This window comes from Thermobia domestica, chromosome 18, assembly GCF_964235325.1.
Source record: "Thermobia domestica chromosome 18, izTheDome1.hap1.1, whole genome shotgun sequence".
Classification (NCBI taxonomy): Eukaryota; Metazoa; Arthropoda; class Insecta; order Zygentoma; family Lepismatidae; genus Thermobia; species Thermobia domestica.
The window spans coordinates 182,861,340-182,875,340 of record NC_137471.1 but is presented as its reverse complement, the minus strand read 5'-3'; positions in this window follow the sequence as shown (position 1 = coordinate 182,875,340).

Below are 14,001 nucleotides of genomic sequence, written 5' to 3'. Positions count from 1 at the left end.
ATTTCTTTAATTTATTGTCCAAATTATAAGAAAAGTATGACAAATTACTTTATTTTCATTTATTATGATATACCTCTAGGTTTTAAGTAATTTGGAGGTTAAAAATATTAAAATTCGTTGACTGTACTTTATATAACTAGCCATATGATTTTTTTCTAACAAGGGACAAGTTTCGGTTATACTTGCGATGATCGGCATAAACCTTGGTAGACATATACAGGACTAAGTACTGAACACTGTATGATAAGTCATTCCCGTGTAAAACTCGTTTTCCGCCGACAACGCCACCTATCCTTCGAAACACTAGCAGTTAAATTCTTCGTTATAGGTGCTGAGTGATATTCAGTCTGGCGGGTCAGTGTGTCGTAGTAAACTCGAATTAGTTAGTGTTAGGTGTGTAGTCAGTGTGGAAAAAATGGGGCGGGCTGCTGGCATTAACCTCCTTCATGTAAGTGAATTGTTAAAAGACAAACTAAGGCGCAGATTTAAGAATCAAATATCAGTTGGAGCAGAAGATGAGTCATTTGCAACACTTTGATGCAATTTAATTATCAATGAGTACGAAAATGAATTAGAAATGATCATACACATATCGACACTCGCCAGAGATAAAAAAACTGGGCCATATGCAGAGTTCTTCTGACGTGTGATTAGTACCATACTAAAGCGTTCGACTTACATATGCTTCCTGCAGAAGTCGGGCGTTTAGCATGACACTAATCATTTGTTAAAACGACTTTGCATAAAGCGGATTAAATTTCTAAATGTAATAAACAAATTAGGTTGGGTAAGTGCCAGAACATAGATACCCCACCATGTTGTCAACATTTGCGCTTAAATATGTATGTTCACAATATTTGCATGTCTTTCCTGTCTTTATAATTTTGCATGTAACACTGCCACACACGACTTTTCTTTCTGCTTATTTCTCGAAATTCCATGCGTGAATTCACATGTGAAAGAAGTTCGAATACCTCTTTAGAAATTCGAGACAGAGAGAGGAGACAGACTGACGTCTATTAAAAACGGCAAAATTTGATGCAAATATCTTAGAACTGTTATATATATATATTACTCGTTTGTGTCCATTCACCAACTCGTGTGTGTCCATAGAGAAGAGGCACGTTAGCTGTGGTGGGTATACGCGTGCAAGATGTCGAAAAATACTAATTTGTTAAAGCCACTACAATAATTTGTTAAGGCCGCTACAAGCTAGTTTTGATTACTATTGGAAGCAGTGAACCGTTTCTATGGTTACAAGTGATCTACATAATTTCTCTTAATATTGCTGTTCCTTTCTAGCTTGACAGGTTTCAGGTTGTAAGCCTGTAACAGCACCTCCGAAAAGAATGAAAAGCACTTTATCCTTGAGAATCCACAATTGCTCCTTCTGTGAAGATTACTTTGTACATAGTGTTCGTATTTGCTGTGTCAATACTTCACAATTACTTTTCAGCTATGTCGCCTGAGTGAAATAACTATTCTGCATACTCTTTTGTTGTGACGTGACTGAATTCACCTGGAAATGTCCAAATACTGGACCCCTTCTTCATTTTAAGCATGTGTCATCTGATATCGTAAGAACGGTTTTATGCAGTGCGATCCATTCCTACGCGATTGTGACTCAAAGCTACTTGTTGGGACCACCTAGAACAGGGTATGGGTATGTTTCTCACACTCTTGTTATTTTCCACATAAACCTACCATTGTCATCTCGCCTACTCCTAGGATTACACACGAGCTCAGTTCCTCAAATTCCCTTTGCTTTAAATTGAACTAGATATAATAATAATAATAAAAACACTTCTGGGCATCTTGCAGTCGTGTGCGTGATTTTCGCTCTTGACGTCTTCATGCTATATAGCTAAGTGTATAATCATGCATATTATAAATTTGCACACAATAGATGCACAATACTCAAAAAAATAAGAGAGCAGAATATATCAGAAGATAATCAGTGAACTTTCCGGTGCCATCATTTAACCTTTGTTATGGACATGCGCTAATCAAAACAAATGATTATGACAATAATTCGTGAATAAATAAATTTATTGGTTATGGTGATCTCTTACGAATATCATGAGGCATTCAGAGCACAACGGAATCAAGTCCTCAGAAAGCTGAGAAAGTGAGAAACCTGTTTGTAGGTACTTTTATGTACATGGTTAGAACCAAAACATTTTTATTCAAAAGTTATTTACAATATCTTCATGTGAATCTATAAACAATGAAAAGGAACTTCAATTAAATATCTCAAACATGAATTGCATCTAAAAGGAACAAAAACCAAGGTACTTGATTCTTTTGTGCTCACAATGCACCATATATGACATACAACAAAAACTCAAAATATTTATATGAAAAAACTATATTGATATCTATATGGACAATTCCAGAGAGTTCTGTATGTAGTTAATGATAGCCTGCGATATATATTTAGAATTTCACTCTCCTAAGAGTAGTGTGAATAAAATAAGGCTGTCTAACATGTTAAAGCTAGCTAAAGCAACTGCAGGATAGAGTATGCATATCATGTAATTCCTCTGAACATTTATTTCACATTATATTTTTTCTCATCGTCTTACTTAGCCGACGGGATAGAAGCATAGAGGGAGAATACTAAAAATGCAATACAATCAAATAAAATAATGCCATTTAAAAGGCCAAACTTCGAAGATTAAAAATAACATTTACATACATTTCGATAGACTATTTTTTATTTCTTTTTTATTTTACAATCCAAACATATTTCACATAAAACGTCAATTTCTATGGCCTCATCATTATCATCACCACTATCAAGTTGTAATTAATGTACAATAATATATTTTGCTATGAAGCCAAGAGTGCGAATCTGTTAGACGTTAATATTTTTTCAATAAGCGTATTGTTTTACTCTGCGACTAGTTTAAATCAATTTCAGTCTATAAAGTTAGTACAATGTAAAACTTTACAATTACTGTTTCTACTAATACAGACAACTCCTTCTTAAAACACGAAAAGATTTACTTTTCACATTCCAAATAATCACACAGCTACATTTGTTGTCCTCTTTTGAATAATTATTTATATCTCCAGTAAGCCTCTCTCTCTCTCGGACTTAACGATGGGCGTGAGTGTTCTACACGGATACTCATAGTCACAGAGTAGAGGACACCACATCCAATCTTCTTCCAAATTTCTTTTAAATTACTCTTTTGAAAAACTGCTGTCACGCATGTTATTGAGATACATGCAATACTGTCCATGGTATCCATTCCGAAATTCCCCACTGCCTGAAAGGAATGAAAAATATATAATTCACATTTTGAGTACAAAAGTAATATGATACATAGAATTTCATATTTTCAAAAAATTAAGTATTAGAAAATTGAATCTACTTTGCATTACATCACTTGAGATTTATTCAGCAATGTACTTCAGGCACTCCTGGAGCCACATATCAATGTTTATTCTACCACTACATTGATCACTAGAACATGGCTATGAGGGACAGTAAAACATAGCGATAGAGCATTTACCTCTGGTGCATAGGGTCCTTGGTTCCATCCCCGACCAAATAACCTTGTCGTGGAGAACATCGTGTCCGTGGGTTTTCTCGGGGTATTCCCATTTCCTCCTATAAAAAAGTTTTAGTGAGCGGTATAGTAGTAGAAAGTGCATTGATAAAGGGCCAAGAGAAGACCTAAAATATTTTGCTGTTATGAATTTCAAGTCCTAAGATGCAACAGAGGCATTTTTTCACTATCAGGTAGTTCAAAAGTAGTAAGCCTTTTGCACAAAATATGGTGTGAGTATCCCTAATCTCAGATTATATGAGTCTCCAAGAGTAAGGCTTAACATCATTCGTTACCCGACGGTTGAAGCAATTATATGGAAAATGTATCGAAATTCTCGCATTCAGACGTAAGATATGTCGTGAAAATATGTGTGCTTTCGGCAAAGCTGCATTACATCTTACGATTTTATTGGGATAAAGATGTAAATGCTGCGAAGGCCTGCAAAGAAATTAATGTTGTTTATGAACAAGATACGTTAAAAAACAGCAAAAACACAATTCAGTCGCTTTCGTTCCAGAAATTTTGATGTCCAGAATGCAACTCGCTGTGAGCGACCAACCACAGAAAAAGTGGATCATATTCTGGGAAAAGTCCAGAAATATGATCGGCACTAATGACATTACCAATGACCTAATGTCCATCATCAAATAGTATTAAGTCATTTGGATAAAGCTAGGTAGAAAAGAGAGCACGACACTTTGGTGGCATATCAGCTGACTCAAAGAATTATACACGATTAAATTTTATCTGAAAATCTTACTGAAACGTAACGAATTCGAGCCATTTTTGATACAGTTGATCACAAGTGATGAAAAGCAGATAACCTACAACATCAATATACGGGAAAGATTGAAGTCGAAGAGACCAGAAGTTCTACAATCTCTGGCAAGGCTTACACATCACCACGGTAGATTAAGCTGTGCGTTTGGTGGAATTGAAAGAGTATCTTGCACCACGATGTCTGGCAGAAAGACAGACTCGGACCTGAATTGTCGACACTTAATGCGAGTGTGCCTAGGAATTCAAATTAAACGGCTGGAACTTATCAACAGCAAGAGTGTGGTAAACCAGGCTAACATCATTAGTGCGCTTACATACTTGACCTGTCAGAAACTGAGAGAACTCGGTTCAGAATAGATGACCATACGAGCAGAGACAACTTGCAAACTGGATACTGTAAGCTTGCATTCGAAATCGGTAAGCTTGCATCTGGCTTGGTTGGAAAGCGTGCAAGCATACCACAAACTGGATTCCAGTAACAAAGTTGCATGGTTGCAACCTTGCATTCAGTGTTCCATTCAAGCTTGACTCAAGAGTTTTACGCTGGCAGCAAGTCAATAAACTAATGAACTACCAGTGATGCTATGAGGCTCTGCGAATCTTCTAAAATATTGTATGCAAGTACAACAAAAGGCAAACTGTATTAAAGCACGTGTTAATACAGCAAGCGTACAAAGCCTAAAGTCACACGCACCAAATGGCCGAAAGCTTTCTTGCTACCATATAGCACGGATATGGCACTGTTAGCCTATTGTTTGTTTCGATGTCTGGAAAACTCCTTGAGCAGTGTAACTTAAGATTTAAAAAGAAATCTGTTGAAACCGTGTGTCACAATTTTTGACCACAAACTACAGAAGGTCTCTAGCAACGGGATTATGGTGTTGCCGAAGAAATGACATAAGTCATTGACTAAACTGGTGCAAATATGGTTCATACTATTTTCTAATCACAACTAACATACTCTCAATTCTACCCTACAAAGGCTCGATATTTTTAGACTACCTGACACTTGCAACCAACTTCCTTTAGCTGTATACTAACATGTTTTGAGTTCGGTGTCTACAGCTGCTGCGTATACATTTTGCTCAGTAATGCATACCAACTGGATTACGTTATAACCCGACTGCGTTCTATTCTCGTCCGTTTCTGTTCGGCAAGCCATTCTTATGACCGGTCGGGTTCGGTTTACCATGTTCGGGGTGTCAATTTTACGTCTTAAGGAGGTCTTAGTGGTTAGAACAAACAAGTACTTCACTCTGCACGTGGTAGTGGTTAGAGTAAAAATCATGCAAGCCTCCTAATTAAATCACAAACCAAAACAAATTCAAGCTGAGGTTGCGCTCGCGCGTACCCACCATTCTTGGCACGCCAATCTTTATACTTACAGAGTGTACACAAACACCTGTACATAATACCAACAATTCCTCTAATGATTCATGCAAGAAACTCGGAAAAGATAACTGGAATCAAAACAAATACATAAGATAAATTTTATTTGATCAAAAGTAATTCACATACTATATTTACTTACGTGCACACTTTTTGAACATATTTCTATTGATAAACTTGTTTCGATTTATTTTTAAAACCTTTTAGCCCATATTGATATATGTATAGTAAGAAATATAAAAATGACGAAAGATTAATTGAAAATGCTGTAATATATTATTGCTGGCTTATTTTAAGATTGGTGATACACTACCACTTAGCACACGTTGGTTCAGTGAATACATCACTGCACTAAACTTCAATTACAGAGGATTCAGGGGGGAACTTGTAGTAATTCTCTTTAGAACGATTTCTTGCAGTTTTGTCTTCTTAATGCGGCGATTACGAATTCATCCCTACATGCGGATTATGTTGTCTCACGCTTCCTCTTTGCAGGATTTACTGTGAAATTACTTGTAATTCAATAAATTCAGATTAACACCATTATGCTTGTGTTTCTGCGAATGTTTTACTATACTTTCATTAATATTAGGGTTATTTACTAAAGAGATTAGTTGTGTTAATTGACCGTATTTGTACACAATGAACATTCAGAATGTATAATCACATATATTATTCACACTCGATTTTTTTCGTTGACTCATTCATTATACGCTGACAATACAATTGATTTTCACGATGAGCGTTCTTGTGGTTTCGAACTAAATTGTATAATTTCCCACTAAAATATTAATTCCATAAGCTACACTAACTCAAAAGATTACTTATTCAATACATTTCGCCACAACGTCAAGGATTATCATTTTTTTACGGATTTTCTTCAGTATCGTCCCAAACGCTTCCTAATTTTCTTCATGGCGCCGCGTGAATGCTAATCTTCGCGCTTTTAGGACAAAGCGTCTGTCTTCCTACGCCTAATAATCACGAAGAACAACACCAAAATATTGAGGGAAAATATTCCTTTATATGTAATATACACACTAATGAGTTTTATGTGTTTTCCATTAAAATAAATCAATTAAAATATCAAAAACAATAGAAACAAACGTCGATGACGTCTAGTATTAATGAACTAGTTTTTCAAAGAATCACGGCCACTTCACAGCCCATTTTCTTCTGAGCACGTAATGTAACTCACCACGGAAAAGCGTTGCCAACAGGTTGCAAGACAGCACCATTATATAAGGTTTCCGTTAACGTATTGTGCAAAGAGCCTTATTCCACTTCAGATGGGGCTGACTGAGGAATTTAAACAAATGGAATGGGTTGAGGGAGGACACACGCTCACAAATGGCGCACAGGAGAGACGATGATCTTCTTCGAAGATTATCAGAATCCTGGAATCTTGAGATATTCCTCTTCCAAAAACATTTTCCTGATGATTATTTTTCCTTTTTTTGCAATATTAATTCTTGGTATATTATGGTTCACTAACACTTTACACAAACGTAGATGGGCTATTTATTTTTATGGGCTATTCATCTTAAATGGGCTTTTTATACAAGTACAAGATAATATCTTTGTTCATAACACAATATTTTGACACAAATTGAATAACATATTTATTATATATTATATTTTCATTTTATATAACCTATATTTTATTTTCATATTATATTTATTCATATTAAATGACCTATATAGCTCGTACACCATTATTTAAATCATAAAATTTTACCCTTCCTTTTTTGTTTATGCAAGTGTCTGACTCGTGTTATTATATCTTAAACTAAATATTTTTATTATATTACAGTAAATATATTTAATTTTCAACATTTTAAAGAAAATGAAATATAACATACAAACTAAGTATTTTTGTGTGACTATGCACTTACCCATAGCTAACTTTCAAAATAACCTTCAATGAAATATTATTTTCATTATCTATATATTTAAAATACAGCATTTAAACGACATAATATCAACTTATTAGGTAACTTCAAATATTAATGCAATAATACAGTAACATGAAAATACGAAATACATTTTCTTATTAGTAAATAAATTTTCAAAACACATTACATACTTTATTTTCAACATAGCATTGAATAATATACTTTTGTCGAGATTTAATAAAGTTTATCGGCGCACTCAAGATTCACTGCTAAATTTTTACAATATAATAATTCAGTTGTGCTTCTCTCTGACTACTCGACAGGGCCTGCCTTGCTAAATTTTGAAGATACCTACCCACAATAAATCATTCGTTTTCCTCTCCCGAGATGAGGTCGGAAGATAGAACATAAGGTTAAAATTTAAAACAATAAAGACTGGGACTCACCAAAATTGCTTACTCAGAGCTTTAAAGAAATATTGTATTACCCAAAATATATGGGGGGAACCTCATCTCAATGACTTGGCATATATCTTTACTGTTTTTTCCATTACTTTGGAAAAGAAAATATCAACGGCCATCTGGAACTCGCATCGCTGGTTACAGATGCCTGCTTACATCATATCAAACAACTATTTTACATTCCTTGAACTCGCTCATTCAATAACACATAAGGATTTTGTAAATTTACCAACGCAAATCCCAATACATCGGATGAACATAGATTTTTACAGTACAGAAAATTCAAATATTTATCAACATTTAATAATTTTTCTAGAATTTTGTTTATCCGTTTGTTATTACTTCTTGACTGAACCTTTTGAGACAAACATACAGGTGATGTGGTTAATGCACTGCAAAGAACAGTTCCAACATTACTTTCTAAATCTGTATTTTTAAACTAACTTGAAATTACTTTGATGAATTACTAACTTGAATGATACTTTTCAGAACTGTGTTTTACAGCTAAATCTAACCAAATCTTTCGAGTTTGTTTCGTAGGTTTTCACACCTAAAGTCGGTCTACAGAATGCAAGCCAATCGATTTGCCAGTTAACCCTTAACGGTTCACTATCTTTTCTGTCTGTTTCCAGCACTGCTTGCAAAACAATATATCCACAGACTACCTTCCGCGTAAAATTTACCAGAGTTGTCACCAGGAAGCAATAGCTTCTCTGGATCGCGGAAAGCATGTACACAAATAACCACAAGGAACAATACATGAAAATAATAGTTTTCAAAAGCAATAGGCAAGATCAAAACATGTGTAACCAAATGGTTACGAAAACTCGTTAAGGGTTAAAGGATCTAACAATTTAAAAATTTTCTCAAATTTTTAGACGGTTCTAAAGAGAAACTTTAAGTTCTTTTTTTTGTAATTTTCGGAAATTTTAAATATTGCTAAGGTCAAATTTCCAAAATGTACACAGTCCGGTTTTCTTGCAAACATATATTTTTATCCTATTCCCATTCTTAGTTTCTCGAGCGCAATAAGAATTTGAATTTTATTGCGAAACATTTAGTAAACATGTCTTCGCAATTAACTGTGTGGTTTCTGCAACAAATATTTACTTTGATAAGCACTGACTTTCCATACGCATATGATTTTTCACCGTCAATAATGATGACATAAAATTGTATACTAGCAGAAATTTTAACGTTTGACTTACCACATTGCTTCACAAAGTTGCGATTCCCACGTATTTTGTAATTTCGTTCACCGTATTTCTTTCCTTTCAAAATTTTATTGCAGGAAATTTTCTGCCTGATTTTGAATGAAACACTGCATTTACTTTTCTGATCGAACTGGTATTTCATTTTCCCTGTATGATAATACATTGGTACTGTAACCATATATTTCAACCATCTAGCACCAGTTCGTTTGATTAATCTAGCTTTAGCTTTTCTGTTACATTTGTCCTGAATTTTCGACGCTTTGCTACAACACGTTTTTTTCACCTGATTATTACATCTTTCACAGACACCATCATGATTTTTAGCGACAAATTTCAGCATATAGTTTCCTTCCGCATTAACTTTAAACTTTTTGAACAACTTATGATACTTACTAGATACTGTCTTTTTACTTTCCTTTTCTCATACCTTTTCTGACTGTGGTTTCTCTATAACAATTACATTGATGTTTTCGTTAGTGCTCGCGACTATGAGATTGTCTTTGCGCTCACCTTGACTTTTCTTAAAATTCCTACGAACAAATTTTGATATTCCTTCAAAAGATCGCAAAATTCTGTGCATGCTTCTTATTTTTCGTTTTAGTTTACACAACTTTTGTTTTTTTTTACAGTGCTTATGTTTACCGCGCCGTGACCAATTTTTGTACTTCCTAACAAATTTATTCAAAGTGTATTCCAGCCTACCAAAATTATTTTGACAAATTTCAATTTCTTTGCGCTAAGATATTTCACGAACGTTATTCTCATTAATGCTACATGTGCCTGAACTTAATTCATCATTCATTACACATACTTGGGTACATAGAAAACAATAAAAAGTTATGCGCTTGAAGTTCGTAACACGTACATTCGTTACTAACAAGTTGGAACTGTTACTGCTGTTTTGCCTATAGTCTATCTGAACCATAACTATGTTCACGAAGTACGAATAAATGTCATTACTTGGAATACATGCTAACCTATCTGCTAGTAACGTGCTCTGGACGCATTCAAGCTTCATTAAATTCGGAATGTAAATAAGTAAAGAGCGCACTTTCTTGCCTTCATTAATTAGTATTACTACATTAGTACAATGGCACGCACAAAACCTATCAGTGCACATTTTCCATTATATGACAAATACTTTGTGTTCAACACATCTATCTCCTGTTTAAACTTCGAACAAACAGTAGGCCTACATGACATAACAGTTTGGCTAACTGAACTTTTACCTTTGGTTGACACTGGCTGACTACTCATTTGTTTAACAGTGCAAGCGCTAAAAACAACTGTCTCATGTACAACTTTTTGGCACCCTTGTTCTACATCTGCACGACTAAAATTTTCAATTGGCGCTTCGATCGATTCAATTTTTTCTTTCTTATGTATTCGTTCATTTTTATCCCCAAATTCTTTCTTTACTAATTCTAATTGTGCCTCGAGCTTATCGTCAATTTGTTTTCTTGTTGCTTCAGAAATTTCAGCCATTTTATTTTCTAAAAATTCGCGTACATTATTAGTTTGTTCACCAACTTCAACTATTTTGCTTTCTAAAAATTCAGAAACTTTTTCTATTTTGCTTTCTAGAGATCCATTGACTTCCTCTATTTTCCTTTCTAGAGATTCGCGTACAGTATTACTTTGTCCAACGAGTAAAACTTGCATTTCATCTTTATTTGCTTTAGTTGCGTCAAACACTAACTTAACATTACTTTCATCCATTTTATATGCCTAAAAAATTCTAAACACGAGTCAGACTTATCTTTTATATTTACGTTACTGAACATAAATCATTACTCTCAATTTAGCGGTGCAGGAATTCTGTCCCTGTTCGGTCGCCATTCTTATAACCCGACTGGGTTCAATTCTCATACGTTTCTGTCCGGGAAGCGATTCTTATAACAATAAGTAGGTTCAATGTTTGCTTGTTTCTGTTCGGGAAAGCCATTCTTATGACCGGTCGGGTTCGGTTTACCATGTTCGGGGTGTCAATTTTACGTCTTGAAGGGGTCTTAGTGGTTAGACAAACAAGTACTTTACTCTGCACGTGGTAGTGGTTAGAGTAAAAATCATGCAAGCCTCCTAATTAAATCACAAACCAAAACAAATTCAAGCTGAGGTTGCGCTCGCGCGTATCCACCATCCTTGGCACGCCAATCTTTATACTTACAGAGTGTACACAAATACCTGTACATAATACCAACAATTCCTCTAATGATTCATGCAAGAGACTCAGAAAAGATAACTGGAAACAAAGCAAATACATAAGATAAATTTTATTTGATCAAAAGTAATTCACACACTATATTTACTTACGTGCACCCTTTTTAAATATATTTCTATTGATAAACTTGTTTCGATTTAATTTTAAAACCTTTTAGCCCATATTGATATATGTATAGTAAAAAATATAAAAATGACGAAAGATTAATTGAAAATGCTGTAATATATTATTGCTGGCTTATTTTAAGATTGGTGATACACTACCACTTAGCACACGTTGGTTCAGTGAATACATCACTGCACTAAACTTCAATTACAGGGGATTCAGGGGGGGAACTTGTAGTAATTCTCTTTAGAACGATTTTTTGCAGTTTTGTCTTCTTAATGCGGCGATTACGAATTCATCTCTACATGCGGATTATGTTGTCTCACGCTTCCTCTTTGCAGGATTTACTGTGAAATTACTTGTAATTCAATAAATTCAGATTAACACCATTATGCTTGTGTTTCTGCGAATGTTTTACTATACTTTCATTAATATTAGGGTTATTTACTGAAGAGATCAGTTGTGTTAATTGACCGTATTGGTACATAATGAACATTCAGAATGTGTAATCACATATATTATTCACACTCGATTTTTTTCGTTGAGTCATTCATTATACGCTGCCATTACAATTGATATTCACGATAAGCGTTCTTGTGGTTTCGAACTAAATTGTATTATTTCCCCTACATACGTTAGTTCTCACTAAAATATTCCCAGACAGCATGCTTGCTTGTCGCAAGCTTGCCTGTTGCTTTTATTTGATTTTATTTCGCTTATACACAAAAGCTTATTTCTGCTTAGCGCAAGCTGTAGTGCGGGCAACCCATGCTTCACTTGCGAGACGCTTTTCTTTAGATTGAAGTTAAAAGCCAGCGGGCGTTTGATTTTCAGTTGTTTTCAAAAACCACGTGACGCTGATCTCTTAACTTTCGGCGACAAGATAGTATTGGCATTATTAGCATCTTTTTAGCATTCACGTTGAATAAAGGACAAACTTAATTATTTCTTAAATCGTGCCGTCTAGTATTCTATTCCCAAGTACCTATAATGTAACTCTGTTTTTTTATATTTCGGTAACCGTGAGGCATAACGAATTGTAGTATTTCTGTATAAAGCATAAATGTTAATATAGATGGCAGCGGATTTGAGCCTACTTATTTCGTGAGAGAATACAGAATTGTTGCAGATATTTTAATGTCAACTTAAAGTTTAACTTACAGTATAAACTTCATTTGAACGTTGTGTATAAAGTGTAAACATTTTTCTGCGTTTGTATATAAAAAGGTAGAAATTTCAAGTACTCGCGGCTAACATATCAAGATATTGGATATTAGTAAGAATTAACGGCGCGTTGCTTATTGTAATAAAACCGTTAAAATTATGTTTATTTTAATGCTTTGTATAAGGAGATGGGAGCCGTGGGTGTTTTTACGGCTGTGTATTTGCTGTAATTTGGAACGTGAGGGGAAAATATATTTTAGCATAGATTTAGTTAGACGGTCGAATAGGATTCCTTACTGCTTTGTTTTATCTAAATTCGCTTACCGCAAGCTTCCATATGGCTTGTTTGGCGTGTCTTTCGCTTGCGATAAGCTTAATAAAGCTTGCCATTAATGAGTTACGCTTATACTTGGCTTGCGTTTGGGATAATTTGACTTGCGTTCCAGTTATGTAGACAAGCTTGCCGCAAGCCTTGCCCTGATGTAACTAACTAGCTTGCCACAATTTTGCAGCAAGCTAATTGGCTTGCATATTAGAGCTTGCGGCAAGCTAATTGACCTGCAACAGTAAGTTTGGGCAAACTTGCAGCAAGTTTAAATTGCTGTCTGAGTTAATTCCATAAACTATATTAACTCAAAAGATTATTTATTCAATACATTTCGCCACAACGTCAAGGATTATCAATTTTCTTTCGGATTTTCTTCAGTATCGTCCCAAACGCTTCCTAATTTTCTTCATGGCGCCGCGTGAATGCTAATCTTCGCGCTTTTAGGACAAAGCGACTGCCATCCTACGCCTATTAATCACAAAGAACAACACCAAAATATTGAGGGAAAATATTCCTTTATATGTAATATACAAACTAATGAGTTTTATATGTGTTTTCCATTAAAATAAAGCAGTTAAAATATCAAAAACAATAGAAACAAACGTCAATGACGTCTAGTATTACTGAACTAGTTTTTCAAAGAATCACGGCCACTTCACAGCCCATTGTCTTCTGAGCACGTAATGCAAGTCACCACGGCAAAGCGTTGCCAACAGGTTGAAAAAGACAGCACCATAATATAAGATTTCCGTCAACGTATTGTGCAAAGAGCCTTATTCCACTTCAGACGAGGCTAACTGGGGAATTTAAACAAATGGAATGGGGGTGAGTTAGAACACACGCTCACAACGTTAGTTGCCCTTAGGCTTGGACAGTTTTCCTTA